The sequence below is a fragment of the Gymnodraco acuticeps genome, unplaced genomic scaffold (genome assembly GCF_902827175.1).
Source record: "Gymnodraco acuticeps unplaced genomic scaffold, fGymAcu1.1, whole genome shotgun sequence".
Taxonomy (NCBI): Eukaryota; Metazoa; Chordata; class Actinopteri; order Perciformes; family Bathydraconidae; genus Gymnodraco; species Gymnodraco acuticeps.
This window is the reverse complement of record NW_022990501.1, coordinates 1,113,454-1,127,554: the sequence shown is the minus strand read 5'-3', so window position 1 is coordinate 1,127,554 and position 14,101 is coordinate 1,113,454. Positions and strand designations below refer to the sequence as shown.

At 43.7% G+C, this 14,101-nt stretch overlaps 1 long non-coding RNA gene across 1 annotated transcript; it reads left to right on the top strand.

Annotated features, from left to right (window-relative positions):
• Positions 1 to 765: 765 nt before the first annotated feature.
• LOC117552980 lies at positions 766 to 12,180 on the top strand. Its single transcript, XR_004570054.1, has 4 exons — positions 766 to 973; positions 3,859 to 3,979; positions 7,960 to 7,998; positions 12,032 to 12,180. It is a non-coding gene; the product is annotated as an uncharacterized LOC117552980 (long non-coding RNA).
• The last annotated feature ends 1,921 nt before the right edge of the window (positions 12,181 to 14,101 follow it).

Here is a 14,101-nt window from a genome sequence, read left to right as displayed (position 1 = left end):
AAAATGAAGAAAAAAAAACCTGGCAGTGGGCTGGCTCCTTCCTTCCACCATTTCACCCTCACATTCGTCTGGCTCCTCATCCTCCGTCTCTACCTCTCAGTGCCAAACCTCTGCCTGCTTTTTCATTTGTCACTGATGGGTTAAATGAGGATATCGTAGCGAGAGCTTTTTGGGGGGTAATCATAGTAGATCCTCCCTCATAAACCTGGAGCTGTATAGCCCCACCTCCCCCTGTATCCTGCCACTTGACATTTGAGCTCAGACAACACTCGCAGCCCGTCTGTCACCATTTGCCTCAGATTTGCCTCCCAATTCCTCCAGAAATATATATGGATATATGCAGTTAGCTCCCCCATGAGCCACATACATGGGATGCGCATTGTTCTTACCAATAGGCCTAAATAATGATTCTACTACCCTTTAATTAAGACCTAAGGTATCCTATTTTTTGAGGATTCATGAAAATAGGTGTCAACCACTTGCAGTGATATTTTAGGGGGGGGGGGGTCATGTCTGTGAGCTCCAGTAAAATGTGTTACACAGCTGTGGATAAATGTAAAATGCCTCCTTTACTGTACTGGCCATGTTCCAACTCATTCCCGACCCTCACATATACAGCAGGAGGAAGATAGAAATGAAAAGCCCCCCAAGCCTCTGTTTGCTACCCCTTCCCTCCCCTAGATAGCTGCAACATGTGAATGTTTCTCTCCCCTCTCATTGGCTTGTGCCTTGTGATTGGCAGCTCTATCGGCCCGCCTCGTCGCTCTCCGTACATGGATCGGTCTGCTACAGAGCCCGAGCTATGAGCATCTGAGAGCGGAGTGGAAACAGGAAGAGGAGGAAGTGAGGTGGAAGAAAGAAGACAGAGGAGAGAGGAACGGGCCAGACAAGGTGGCGAGGAGTGCAAGGGAGGAATAGGGGAGCCAAGAGGGGCGTGTGGACCAAAGAGAGCGAAGACAAGAAAAACAGAGAGGTAAAAGAAGGGCTACAGTGGAGCTTCTTCGTGTGCTATTTGCTAACGGCTAAATGTAAATACACTTCATCTACGAGTGTGGAAGAAGCGCGAGCATGTGTTTCCATTTCATTTTATCCCGTGTGTGTCTATTAAATGTGCCATCGTCCTGGCAGAACATACTGCAGTGTGTGTGTGTGTGTGTGTGTGTGTGTGTGTGTGTGTGTGTGTGTGTGTGTGTGTGTGTGTGTGTGTGTGTGTGTGTGTGTGTGTGTGTGTGTGTGTGTGTGTGTGTGTGTGTGTGTGTGTGTGTGTGTGTGTGTGTGTGTGTGTGTGTGTGTGTGTGTGTGTGTGTGTGTGTGTGTGTGTGTGTGAGAGCTTCATGCATGAATGTGCAGCACAGTCTGCAGACAGACACACACACACACACACACACACACACACACACACACACACACATACACAGATACACACATACACAGATACACAGATACACAGATACACAGATACACAGATACAGTGCTCATGTGCAGACACAGAATGCAGGAGCAGAAATAAGAAATGTGAAATGAAGAATCTAGTGAAGGGAAAATGTTGCGGTTACACTCAATTAAACGTGTGTGTGTGTGTGTGTGTGTGTGTGTGTGTGTGTGTGTGTGTGTGTGTGTGTGTGTGTGTGTGTGTTTGTGTGTTAAAAAGGAGCTATAGTGATAAACAGTTTTTTTTTAAAAAGGAGCTACAGTGAGAGCAAGTGAGGATTAATCTCCCTTTTAGTCTTGTGTTTAAATTGTGTCACATCACTACTTGGCTCCAAAGAAAGTTCAGATAGTCTGTAACGCATCTCACACAGAAAGCTTTATGTCGCTATTTTTCTTTGATTTAATAAAGAGCTCAAAATGTGAGACTGCCCCCTCTCATTTTGGTGTTAGTCGGCTAAGATTTATTAAGTCGCCAAGTCACTTGTATCATGCTTATTAACTTATTTCAAAGAAACTTGTTAGCACATCTCTGGTGAAGTGGTGCTTTTGGATAAGTCTTTGTACAGGAACTCTGTTTTAAAGATTTCTCTATGAAATGAACTCATGGATTTGTTGACACAATTGTATGAGCGTTAGAGCTGCAACCATTAGTTGATCACTCGATCAGACAGGAAATAATATGCAACTTTTTTGGTAATAGATGAATCGTTAGTCATTTTCAGTGCATAATGGCGGTAATGTGTTTTTCAGCCTTTTTAAATATAGATATTTCTTGCATTTCTCTTTTTTGTAACATATCAAAGTGAATATCTTTGAGTTTAGGACTGACAAAACAAAACACGTCAAGACGTAACCCTTCACTTTGACAAACTTTTATGGACATTTTCACAATTTCAGACATTTTCACAACTAAACTATTTATTTAGAACATAAAGTTGCGGGTCTCTTTCTTTTCGTGTTTTAAATACAATAAATAAATAGTATTTTGGGTTACTTTCTACTGAATGACTAGTACCCAACGTATGCTTCCAGTTGATTTAATTGCCAGCTTTTGGCAACCACCTGAACATTTGATTCTAGGTTCCTACTCCTCTCACAACCCAGCTGTTTGAACACAAAACACACACGTGCACCCGGTGCCTTCTTCAAACCTGTTAACCTGCCTCATTGTCTTTGTTAACAAAAAAAAGCCATGTACATTTTGCATCGCTTGCAAAAGACACCCCTCTTCCTTGCTCTTGACCTTGCCTTGGAACGTTCCAGTACCCCTCAGAGAGGGCTGTGCTTTATGGAGCATACACCGGGAGAAGCTGCTATTAAAGAGAGGGGGAGAAGGGGATAGAGCTGCGGGGGTGTTATTTTTAGAAATGTGATTGATATTCGACTCATACTGTACTCTCTCTCTCTCTGTGATTGTGGCGCTTTTTCCGGCTCAAAACCAATAAATTCACACATGTGCATGCATCCAGGGAGGATTGTCCATCCAGCCTATCTGCCGCTTCCTCTTCATCTCTTCTCCTCTTGTTAGCCAGCCTGTGAGCCACCGGAGACAGACCTAGTCTGGTGCAGCCCATCTCTCCTTTTATGGTACAGGATCCTTACTACTGGCTCACAGACAGTCTCAGCAGGAGATGCACATCTGCAGTGATTCACTGCAGCTAGTAAGCAGCTCCAGAGAGTGTGCAAGAAAAGGACAGGCTGTTGGTTTGTCTAAATGAGGATGCAAATTGCAGCCTATTAGCAGATTGTCTCTTAACAATGACAGTTTTTTTTATTCAAATGACAGCTGTGTATTGCTTGCAGACGTCTATGTAGAATGAAAAACAAAAAGGAGATTTTATCTCCCACCCCACTCTATCTTGATGTCAAAAATCACACGCATACACCCCCCTGCTTGCTTGAGACCGTGCTCCCAGCTCTGGACTAAATGATATCACCGGTTGCCAGGGATACAAGGACACAGCATGCAGAGAAAAGGGAGGGTGAGGCATAGGCAGAGCCATACACATTGCATGAAAGAGAATGGAAAAGGCTGGGATATTGGGTATCTAGAGAGAAAAGGAGCCTTGTTGAAACAAGTAGTGAAGAATAAAGCGAAGGGCAGGGCGATGAAGAGGATAGTCAGGAGAAGAAGAAGGCCTGTCAGAGGTTACTGGCCCATCCATCCTCTCACTTCTCTCTTACATCTCATTTCGTCCTCTTCCTTTGTCTAGAGAGGGTCAGGTTTGCAACAGTGCGAGTGTGTGTGAAAGCATGTGTTGTAGGAAATGAGAGGCAAGGAAGAGAATGGTAGCATTACATTAGGGATTGAGGAAAGATAAATGCCTTGGTTTGAGACAATAAAACATTTCCTGTCTTCTACATCTGTGCTCCAACTGACTGTGGTGTTCCCTTACTCCCTCTGCTGTGTCTGTGTGTGTTTGCCAGCTCGCAGAGGATGACCGTGTCTATTTAAAGGGACTGCACGGGTCTGCTGTCTAGCTATTCCTGACGGACAGCGTCATCGTATTGGGTCCAGATTCGGTCTCCTCCTTTCTCAGTGCTCAAGGTAAGATGTGCTGCACGTGAACAGAAGCATCAACTGTTTGTGAGACATGAATATAGTAAGTCTACTCCTCTGTGGTGCCAGAGTGGATGACCAGGGTTTCCTTGGTGACAAGAGGCAGAAAGCAGGCTGTGTGTGTGTGGTGCATATGACAGGTTTAAAGGGACAGTTCACCTAACATGCATATATTCCTTTTACCTGCCCGGGAAACTCGACCAGCCGAGGGGGGGGGGGGAACTAGATGGCAATTGGCTTAAGGTGCTCAAAGCGGCGGAAAAACAAGACCCAGTTATGGTTATTTAAGAATATCCACAGTTAGGAGCAGTTTTTTGTAGGACAATTTTTCTTTCTGCCAAATGACACCCATCTATCAGATCACCGAACAAAGTTCAGCAACAAGCAAATTGTTGCTACATTGAAACTGCTTTCACCAAAGTCTGAAGTATCATGAGTAACCGGGTCATGTTTTCTGCAAAGGGACATTGTTGTTACGTTTCTCAAATAAATATTTTTTGAAATGTTAACACCAAGTTGGTCTGTGGTATACAGTCCAACACAGCTTGAGAAATACCTCTGGAACTACTACACACTAAACTGCACTGTTTGCATTGCACATTCTTTTCCTGAACGTATCTCGCTGTGAAGCAGAGGGTTTGCCCAACAGCAACTTAACCCCTTTTGCACATGACATCATTTGGCCAGGCTGGAGCAGAATTCCAGATGTCTCGAGTTAACCCTGCGCAGATGGGTTTAATATTGGAAGCACAGCGCCATTGTTGTGCAGAGTCAAATGTAAGCTGCTGCTGAGTGATGGCTCCCCCTACAACCCTGTAGCTAGTGTGTCCTGTAGTGTGCAACAGGGAGGGTGTACAGCAGATGGTTTATGTGCTGTCTTTGTAATGTTGCTCAAATACCAGCAGCAGGCGGGGGATAAAGCGTGGTAAGGCGTTTTTTCTTGTCAAAAAAATGATTGCAATGCTTGTGTCTAAAAATGTTATAACACCACACAAGCAGGGAACCCATGTGTTAGCATGAACCAAGCAAACAGCAACATGCACACTTTTTATTCCACTATTCTTGCTCTTATGACAATATTCTAAGTTGATATGCTTTGTTTAAATGGCATATTCATTTTGGATGCTAACAATTAGGCCTCGTTACGATTTGTAGCATTTTCCAATGAAGACATGCAATATGCTGATGTTTTGGGGCGTGTTTACCGCAGTTTAATAAACACCGCTTCCTGCTTGTTTTGCTGCCATTTATGTCCAATGCAAACAATTTCCCAAAAGAATGCAAGGCTGGAGAGATATGTTCAAAAGAAACGCCTACATTTCTCTTAAACATTATTAAAAGAGAAAATAAATATAAAGTTATTTAAACTGGATCAACGTAGGCTGTACATCATGGGACCGCATGTAATGCTAAAGTAATATAAGTGGCTTATTTCTTTATTTTCCTTAATAAGGAGATTAACAGGAATGTAGTTTTTCATTACATGAGCAAAGATATGTGACATTAACACACGTAACAACAGAGAATCAAGATGGACAATCAAGATCCCAAGCTTTACAGCGATTGATGAAGAGGTTATTTTAGCATTAGCAGAGAATCGCAAAAGCTCAGAGAGCTGGTCTCTCAAAAAGCAGATTTAAGTGGAACAGAAGGACATGAGAGAATTAGTGAGGATATAACAGCTTTATGTAGTAACTGGCACACAGTGCTGTCTGTTAGGAGAAAGTCAGGCAGTCTTCATTGAGCGTATGTTTGCGGTGCAACATTGTATGTCAGGGTTCTTACGGTCATTAAAAACCTGGAAAAGTCATGGATATTCAAAATGCAAATTCCAGGCCCTGGAAAAGGTATTGAAAACAATATTTGTCCCAAAGTCATGGAAATGTAACTAAAGTTGCATCAAATATAATGTATATGTTAGCTAATCGCCGAAATAGTAATACTATAATGATAATAAATACTGTATCGTATAGTAATGAAACGTAAAATGGCATTTACAGTAACTGTTGAGGTGTTTTGCTGGTGAGAGATTGCTGGTAGATAGAAGCTAGTAAGCCTATTTGATTTGTTTTAGATAGGCACAACATGTTTCATATGCAGACCTTATTTTCCTGTTCCATGTTCAAATAAACCATTTTCAGTGGTTCCGCTGAGAAAGAGTCATTTTTATGGTCATGGAAAATTAGGTAAAGGTCATGGAGAAGTCATGGAAAATTAGGTAAAGGTCATGGAAAAGTCATTGAAAATCATTGGTGAAAAAGTGTATGAACCCTGGTATGTACATAAAGGCCTTTTGTGTTCTCTTTCTACTCTAAAAATAAACCAAGGCCTAAATGCAGTTGACTCTAAAAAGCCTAAAGCGTCAGAGCAAGAATCGTCTGGCTTCTGTTGCTCTAGCAACTGGTAGGAAATGAACTCTTGAAGAGGTTGCTCAATGAACTTATTCAGCACACAAAGAAAGGTTATCACACATCTGCAACAGTCCAACCACAAACACACCTGGAGGGAAGTTCAACAGCAGCTCTTTAGTGTTTATAAATAGCTGTGTGGAATTCATTCATATAGAGGTAGAAACAGCAAAGCTCACTTCAGCATGCAAAGTTGATCTTTACAAGGTCATTTCAAAACAATATACTGAGCGTTAAAGGCAGCAGCATCACAAACAGCAGGACATATTTTCTGGCTATGGTCAAATACATAACTGTAATTAAAAAAAAGTTGTTTTAATCAAAGTAAGGAATCGCCTGACAACTAGCCAAGACCAATGCTGCCTTCACAGGCTCTTTCAAATGTGCCGTGTTCTTTAGCTTTACGTCCTCAGGTGGAAACATCGTAGTTGGTACATAGAAGATGTAATGTAGTTATATTGTTCAAAGAATTTAAACCCAGGCTGCAACTAACTAACACAATCGAAAAATCTGCTGATTATTTTCGTGATTAGCCGTTCGTTCTATACAGTGTCAGTAAATATTGAAAAATGTCCATCCCTGTTGTTCAACATCCAAGAATATGTCTCGCTTTGTCAGTCAAGAGAATGAAAACAGCATGTTCTGCCATCTTTGCATGCAAAATGTATTGATTAGCTGATTATCAAAAGAAATCATTTTCCTGTTGTTTATCTCACTGTTGCAGTTTTTGTTTGAGTTGTTGCACCGACTTGGAGTTACGTGCACAAATGCCCCATAACGCAATGAAAAGATTTGCATCTGTTCCAAAATGATATGAATGATGATTTCATTAGCAAATGCAACATCCTTTTACAAAGTTACATGAACACCTGGCCAGTAGCAATCCTCCGGTCAAACAGACAAACTGAGCTGAAAAGAGCACCCTCCTTGGCACGGCCTATAACAATGACAATGTGAATAGTAGGCAGAGGAAGTTAAGGATTAGAAATTCTGAGACACAGCCAGCCAAACACCTGACCTGGTGCTGTAGTCATTGTGCTTCTGGAAGTTGGTGTGCTTGAAGCAAATCAAAAGAACCATCGATCTACTGAAGCAGCTGTTGGTGATGAACAACGAGACCCTGCGGGTGGGAGACGTTTGCTGTCGATTAGAGACACATTCCCCACCTGCTCTGTAAGAGGAGTAAAGACTCAGGGATATTACTACAACTAAGAAAAATACTACTACTGCCCTCCCTGTTTTTGTCTTTCCTTGTTCATGAGTGTGGTGGTTGCTATGGCCCTTCTTCTCAGTGCCATGTTTCTTTTCTTCTGTCATTGGATGGCTACCGGCTGTGGTGGTAGCAGTGATTAGAGAGAGGCTGAAAGCACAATGTAGCTCTGCCTGTTGAAATGACCACTGAGCAGATTCAGTGCTGCAGCAAATACAGCATGAGGAAATAAAATACATTGGAGATATACTAAATGACATTACAGTCTCAATGTTAAGCACACTGTGGAAGAATCCAGAACAAAAGCAATGGCTGTGTGTCGTCATTCATGTCTTTCTTTTTGCTCTCAGGTGTGAAGTGGAGGGCCTACCAAACACAGACCAAGACTGGTAACACTTGTTTCTCTCTGTCATTTGTGTGTGTGTGTGTATATGGCTAATTACATGCAGATATGTACCATGTATATGGCCAATGAAGCACTTAGTACCACTACATTCAAGGAATAATTCAGATGTATGTATGAAGTAGTCTGGATACTAGATAGCAGTCAGTACTTTGGAGAAACAGAAAGGAGTACAGAAGCTAAGCAATGTACTGCTGAAGATTGGGGCAGCAGCAAAACATAATATAGCCAGCCAAAAAAAGTCAATATGATGTACTCACTTACATCATATCGACACTCAAAGTATTTACCTCTTGACCTTGCCATTATCTATGCTCTCTTATTTCTATAATGTTTTGAAAATATTATCTCCGATTTTAAAGAATGTAAATGCTCAGATACATTTTAAAGGTCACATGTCATGGCCATTTCCACTGATCATAATTCCATTGTTGAGGTCTACTAGAATAGATTTATACTGTGCAATTTTCCAAACTCACATTGGTTTCGCATTCGGTTCTCTGTAAACTACGTGTATTCACTCTCTCCACTAAACGGCTCGTTGTAGCTCTTGCCCCCCCCCCCCCCCCCCCCTCCCTGTGAGCCCAGTGTGCTCCGATTGGTCGGGGACCAGTCGGGGACGTTGTGAATCGCGCTAAGCTCCGTGGAGGGTGTGATTTTCCTTGTTTAGCGATACACAGCCAAACACAGCCACACTCATCCTGAGCACACACAAAGTCACAGCCGAAGTAAAAACAATAAGTGTGGCTTGATATTGAGTAAGAAAAGGGTTGATAAACGCTGTGAGAATGGGTCTGCCGAGAGAATGGGGTCTGTAGAGAGAATGGGTCTGGCAGAGAGAATTGGTCTAGTGGACAGAGAGAATGGGTCTGCAGAGAGATGGGTCTTAAGAGAGAATGGGTCTGCAGAGAGAATGGGTCTGCAGAGAGAATGGGTCTGCAGAGAGAATGGGTCTGTAGAGAGAATGGGTCTGCAGAGAGAATGGGTCTGCAGAGAGAATGGGTCTGCAGAGAGAATGGGTCTGCAGAGAGAATGGGTCTGCAGAGAGAATGGGTCTGCAGAGAGAATGGGTCTGCAGAGAGAATGGGTCTGCAGAGAGAATGGGTCTGCAGAGAGAATGGGTCTGCAGAGAGAACGGGTCTGCAGAGAGAATGGGTCTGCAGAGAGAATGGGTCTGCAGAGAGAATGGGTCTGCAGTGAGAATGGGTCTGCAGAGATGGGTCTGCAGAGAGAATGGGTCTGCAGAGAGAATGGGTCTGCAGAGAGAATGGGTCTGCAGAGAGAATGGGTCTGCAGAGAGAATGGGTCTGCAGAGAGAACGGGTCTGCAGAGAGAATGGGTCTGCAGAGAGAATGGGTCTGCAGAGAGAATGGGTCTGCAGAGAGAACGGGTCTGCAGAGAGAATGGGTCTGCAGAGAGAATGGGTCTGCAGAGAGAATGGGTCCAAGAGAATGGGTCTGCAGAGAGAATGGGTCTGCAGAGAGAATGGGTCTGCAGAGAGAATGGGTCTGCAGAGAGAATGGGTCTGCAGAGAGAATGGGTCTGCAGAGAGAATGGGTCTGCAGAGAGATGGGTCTGCAGAGAGAATGGGTCTGCAGAGAGAATGGGTCTGCAGAGAGAATGGGTCTGCAGAGAGAATGGGTCTGCAGAGAGAATGGGTCTGCAGAGAGAATGGGTCTGCAGAGAGAATGGGTCTGCAGAGAGAATGGGTCTGCAGAGAGAACGGGTCTGCAGAGAGAATGGGTCTGCAGAGAGAACGGGTCTGCAGAGAGAATGGGTCTGCAGAGAGAATGGGTCTGTAGAGAGAAGGGTCTGCAGAGAGAATGGGTCTGCAGAGAGAATGGGTCTGCAGAGAGAATGGGTCTGCAGAGAGAATGGGTCTGCAGAGAGAATGGGTCTGCAGAGAGAACGGGTCTGCAGAGAGAAGGGTCAGAGAGAATGGGTCTGCAAGAGAATGGGTCTGTAGAGAGAACGGGTCTGCAGAGAGAATGGGTCTGCAGAGAGAATGGGTCTGCAGAGAATGGGTCTGCAGAGAGAACGGGTCTGCAGAGAGAACGGGTCTGCAGTGAGAATGGGTCTGCAGAGAGAATGGGTCTGCAGAGAGAATGGGTCTGCAGAGAGAATGGGTCTGCAGAGAGAATGGGTCTGCAGAGAGAATGGGTCTGCAGAGAGAATGGGTCTGCAGAGAGAATGGGTCTGCAGAGAGAATGGGTCTGTAGAGAGAATGGGTCTGCAGAGAGATGGGTCTGCAGAGAGAATGGGTCTGCAGAGAATGGGTCTGCAGAGAGAATGGGTCTGCAGAGAGAATGGGTCTGCAGAGAGAATGGTCTGCAGAGAGAATGGGTCTGTGAGAGAATGGGTCTGCAGAGAGAATGGGTCTGCAGAGAGGGTCTGGTCTGCAGAGAGAATGGGTCTGCAGAGAGAATGGGTCTGTAGAGAGAATGGGTCTGCAGAGAGAATGGGTCTGCAGAATGGGTCTGCAGAGAGAATGGGTCTGTAGAGAGAATGGGTCTGCAGTGAGAATGGGTCTGCAGAGAGAATGGTCTGCAGAGAGAATGGGTCTGCAGAGAGAATGGGTCTGTAGAGAGAATGGGTCTGCAGAGAGAATGGGTCTGCAGATGGGTCTGCAGAGAGAATGGGTCTGTAGAGAGAATGGGTCTGCAGAGAGAATGGGTCTGTAGAGAGAATGGGTCTGCAGAGAGAATGGGTCTGCAGTGAGAATGGGTCTGCAGAGAGAATGGGTCTGTAGAGAGAATGGGTCTGCAGAGAGAACGGGTCTGCAGAGAGAACGGGTCTGCAGAGAGAACGGGTCTGCAGAGAGAATTTCGCCGCGATCCCAACTGTCTGTTATCAGCCTGCAGCCAGGGAGGAGAAATCAGCAGAGCTGCCTGCACTGAGTGTGTGATTGGTCAATTTGGACCAATCAGCGGGGGCTTAACGTAACGGCTCCGCGGATTGGTCCATTTCGTTCCGGGTACGACATGACATCAGATGTCCCCGGAAGAATCAAATGGATGATGACGTTTCACCAACGAGGCGTTTTGGGGAGGTGTTTTCTGTTTTAGAGTTTTACTCGCTACATGGTGTACTTTGAAGGTTTTGACTCTGCACACCGTTTACATGCAGAAAAACCTTCATAACACAAGGGGACGGGTAATAACCGGAAAAGCATGACATGTCACCTTTAACATGCATACATTGCATTATAATTATAACCATTTAACCTCTAGTTTAACTAGATTGCAATTTATCTAATTTTCCAAAAAATTATAATTGCAAATTCAATCAGACTGGGGACTTATATTTAAAACCAATCAACATCACTGGTTTTCGGAATAAACAAAGTTGCACAATAACACAAACAAACTGACCAATAGAGGCATCATTAGACCAGCATCTTCTGTCTTCTGCAAGGAAACATGGTTGTTTTTGTAAAAGGATACTGGTCGGACACAGCACAGCATTCACTAAGATAGTAGTGGTGATGAAGACGCACAATACTCGTGTTTTGAGCTAACAAATGCCATCAATGTCGCCATATATCCATGTTTGAGACTGCTTTTTCGTCTTTTGTTTTCTTAGTTATGTTCTCTGTATTTTATATGTTTGTGTTATGTGTAACGTTGCTGCCTTCTTGGCCAGGTCAGCATTGCAAATGAGATTTTATCTCAATGCTTTTATCTGGATAAATAAAGGTTAAATAAAAAATAAAAAAGACACTGTTTTTAGTTAGTGTTCACCAATTGCTGTAATTAGATGTTACTTTACTTGATTACAGGGCTCTTCCTGTTGGCCTTTTTTCAAATAATGAATCAGTGGGTAGAGCAGTGTTCTCCTGAATAAGCATCACAGACTGAAAGATTCAACCCATAGTGATGTCATTGCACAAGCTAAGAGCTGATTGGTTGAAATGAGCAGCACTTCCAAATTGCATTTTATAGTATATAGTCAGACGTTATTTAAATGAGGTGTTCATTTGTTTATTCAAAAGACTGAAACCCTCCTCCTCTGTGTTGCAGGCTGCATGTATCACCCCGCAGAGCTGTACTCTGGCCGCAACACATGGGACTCCTATCCAGCTGGAGGACCTAACAGAGGACAATGGGCTCCGGAAAACAGTCGCCCCTGGAGCCACACAGAAAGGTCAGCAGCGTTGTTCACAACACTCACACACTCTGCCCTGTTCAGACCTGGCATAACATGTGTCTTGAGTCATATGATCAAAAGTGGACATCTCTCAAGTTCATCAGTACATTTCTGGAAATATAATTCCTCTCCACACTTGTCTTTTGTGACCACTTGTGATCAGATAACACTTCCCTGTAATTTATGGAAATAACCACACACATCAATACTGAAGCTTATTTTGATATTAAAATCCTAATCGACATTCGGTTGCCGTGCAACTTTTCTTTTTTTTGCATGTCTATCTGTTACAACCAAGTGTTTTCTGAACAGTAACAGATAAAGATGAAACTACACTTATAATATTAGTATTGATACTATTTGTCGAGTGGATTCCAGTGGTGGCCACAGAGGATTGCCTTACACTCCTGTGATCGAAACGTTTCATTTGCGCCAGAAAAACTATTCCAAAGAATCTGGCCATATGCGTCACCATATCTAAATGTTTCCTCCCTGCATCTTGGGTACTTTCAAACCTTTGTTACCTTTTCATCTCAAAAGGACTCAGGTGCCCTCATTTAACATGCAGTTGATATGGCCTCTTATATATTTAGTGTACTGAAAAGCTTTTTCTAAGTTCTTATCCGATCATGCATTATGATCTATATTCGTGAACACCAACTAAGACTACAGTAAGTCTCATAGAAGTCAAAGTGGACTTAGCAGATAAGGAAGCAGATACAATAGAAATGCCGTTATCATGTAACAAGTGTTTGGAGGGAAAGCTGTTCGAAGCTTTCCTTAAACAAATGTAAGATCAGTGGAACTGATAGTGGCACAACTTGAAGCCTGAACGGCCCCAACAAGGGTCATTCCAGCAGCTGGGACTCAAGTCCGTGTTGTCTGGGATTAATCAAGATAAGCACCACTTTAAGGGACTGACTGATTAACTGAAGCTGTGATGAGCATATTCATGAAAAGCTCTTATTACAGCTGCAGCTGTGAGCATGAGCCCATCTTCAGTCAAACTGGACTCTGGGAAATGAAACTGTAACTTATTCTGCTGCAGAAGAGAGAAGTATATACTGTATGTAGATGTTTAGCTTCAACAATTGAAGGCAGCTCTAATGCAGTGTCTCCGTAGCTGTCTGCTTGTAGATTTGGTAATAGTAACAATTGTGACATACTGTAAACCAGGGGTAGCCAACACGGTGCGCACTTAGTCGCCCGCAGGGGCAACGTGAGTTGCCCGCGGGGCATGTTCTAAACATAGCTCACCAAGCAAATCCAACATGTAAAAAATACACAAAACTAAAAAGGAAATGTAATTAAAAGAATCTACCCTATGCATAAACGAAACCTCAATCATAGCGAACTCTATCTACTTACTACAACTCTATCTAACACCCCTCCTCCCCCCACCCCCACAATGAATATCGACCAATCACGTTCTTGCTTGATTTGCCGGACCAGCGTTGCAGTCAGGAAGAAAAGCAATGTGGAGCTGCAGCTCACCGCTTCATAAGGAGTGTGCATGTCCCCACCACTTTTCGAAATCCCGTTTGTGTCCCCCCACTTTACAAATATGTTCATTTCAATGTGTACTATAGGACAGTTAAAAAAAACTGTTTAAAGGTCCCATGTCATGGCCATTTCTACTGATCATAATTCCATTGTTGAAGTCTACTAGAATATATTTACATTGTTCAATGTTCCAAAATCACATTGTTTTCTCATATACAGCATCTCTGTATAGTATGTGTATTCACTCTCTGTCCTAAACGGCTTGTTGGAGCTCCTGCCCCCCCCCCTCCCTCCCTATGAGCCCAGTGGCCGTCTGCGAAACAGCGAGACACAGCGAAACCATCCCGAACACACACACCGACTCACAGCCTCGCCGCGTCCCGCCATCTCAGGGAGGAGAAATCGGCGGAGCTGCAGCTGAGGAGAGAGAGAGAGAGAGA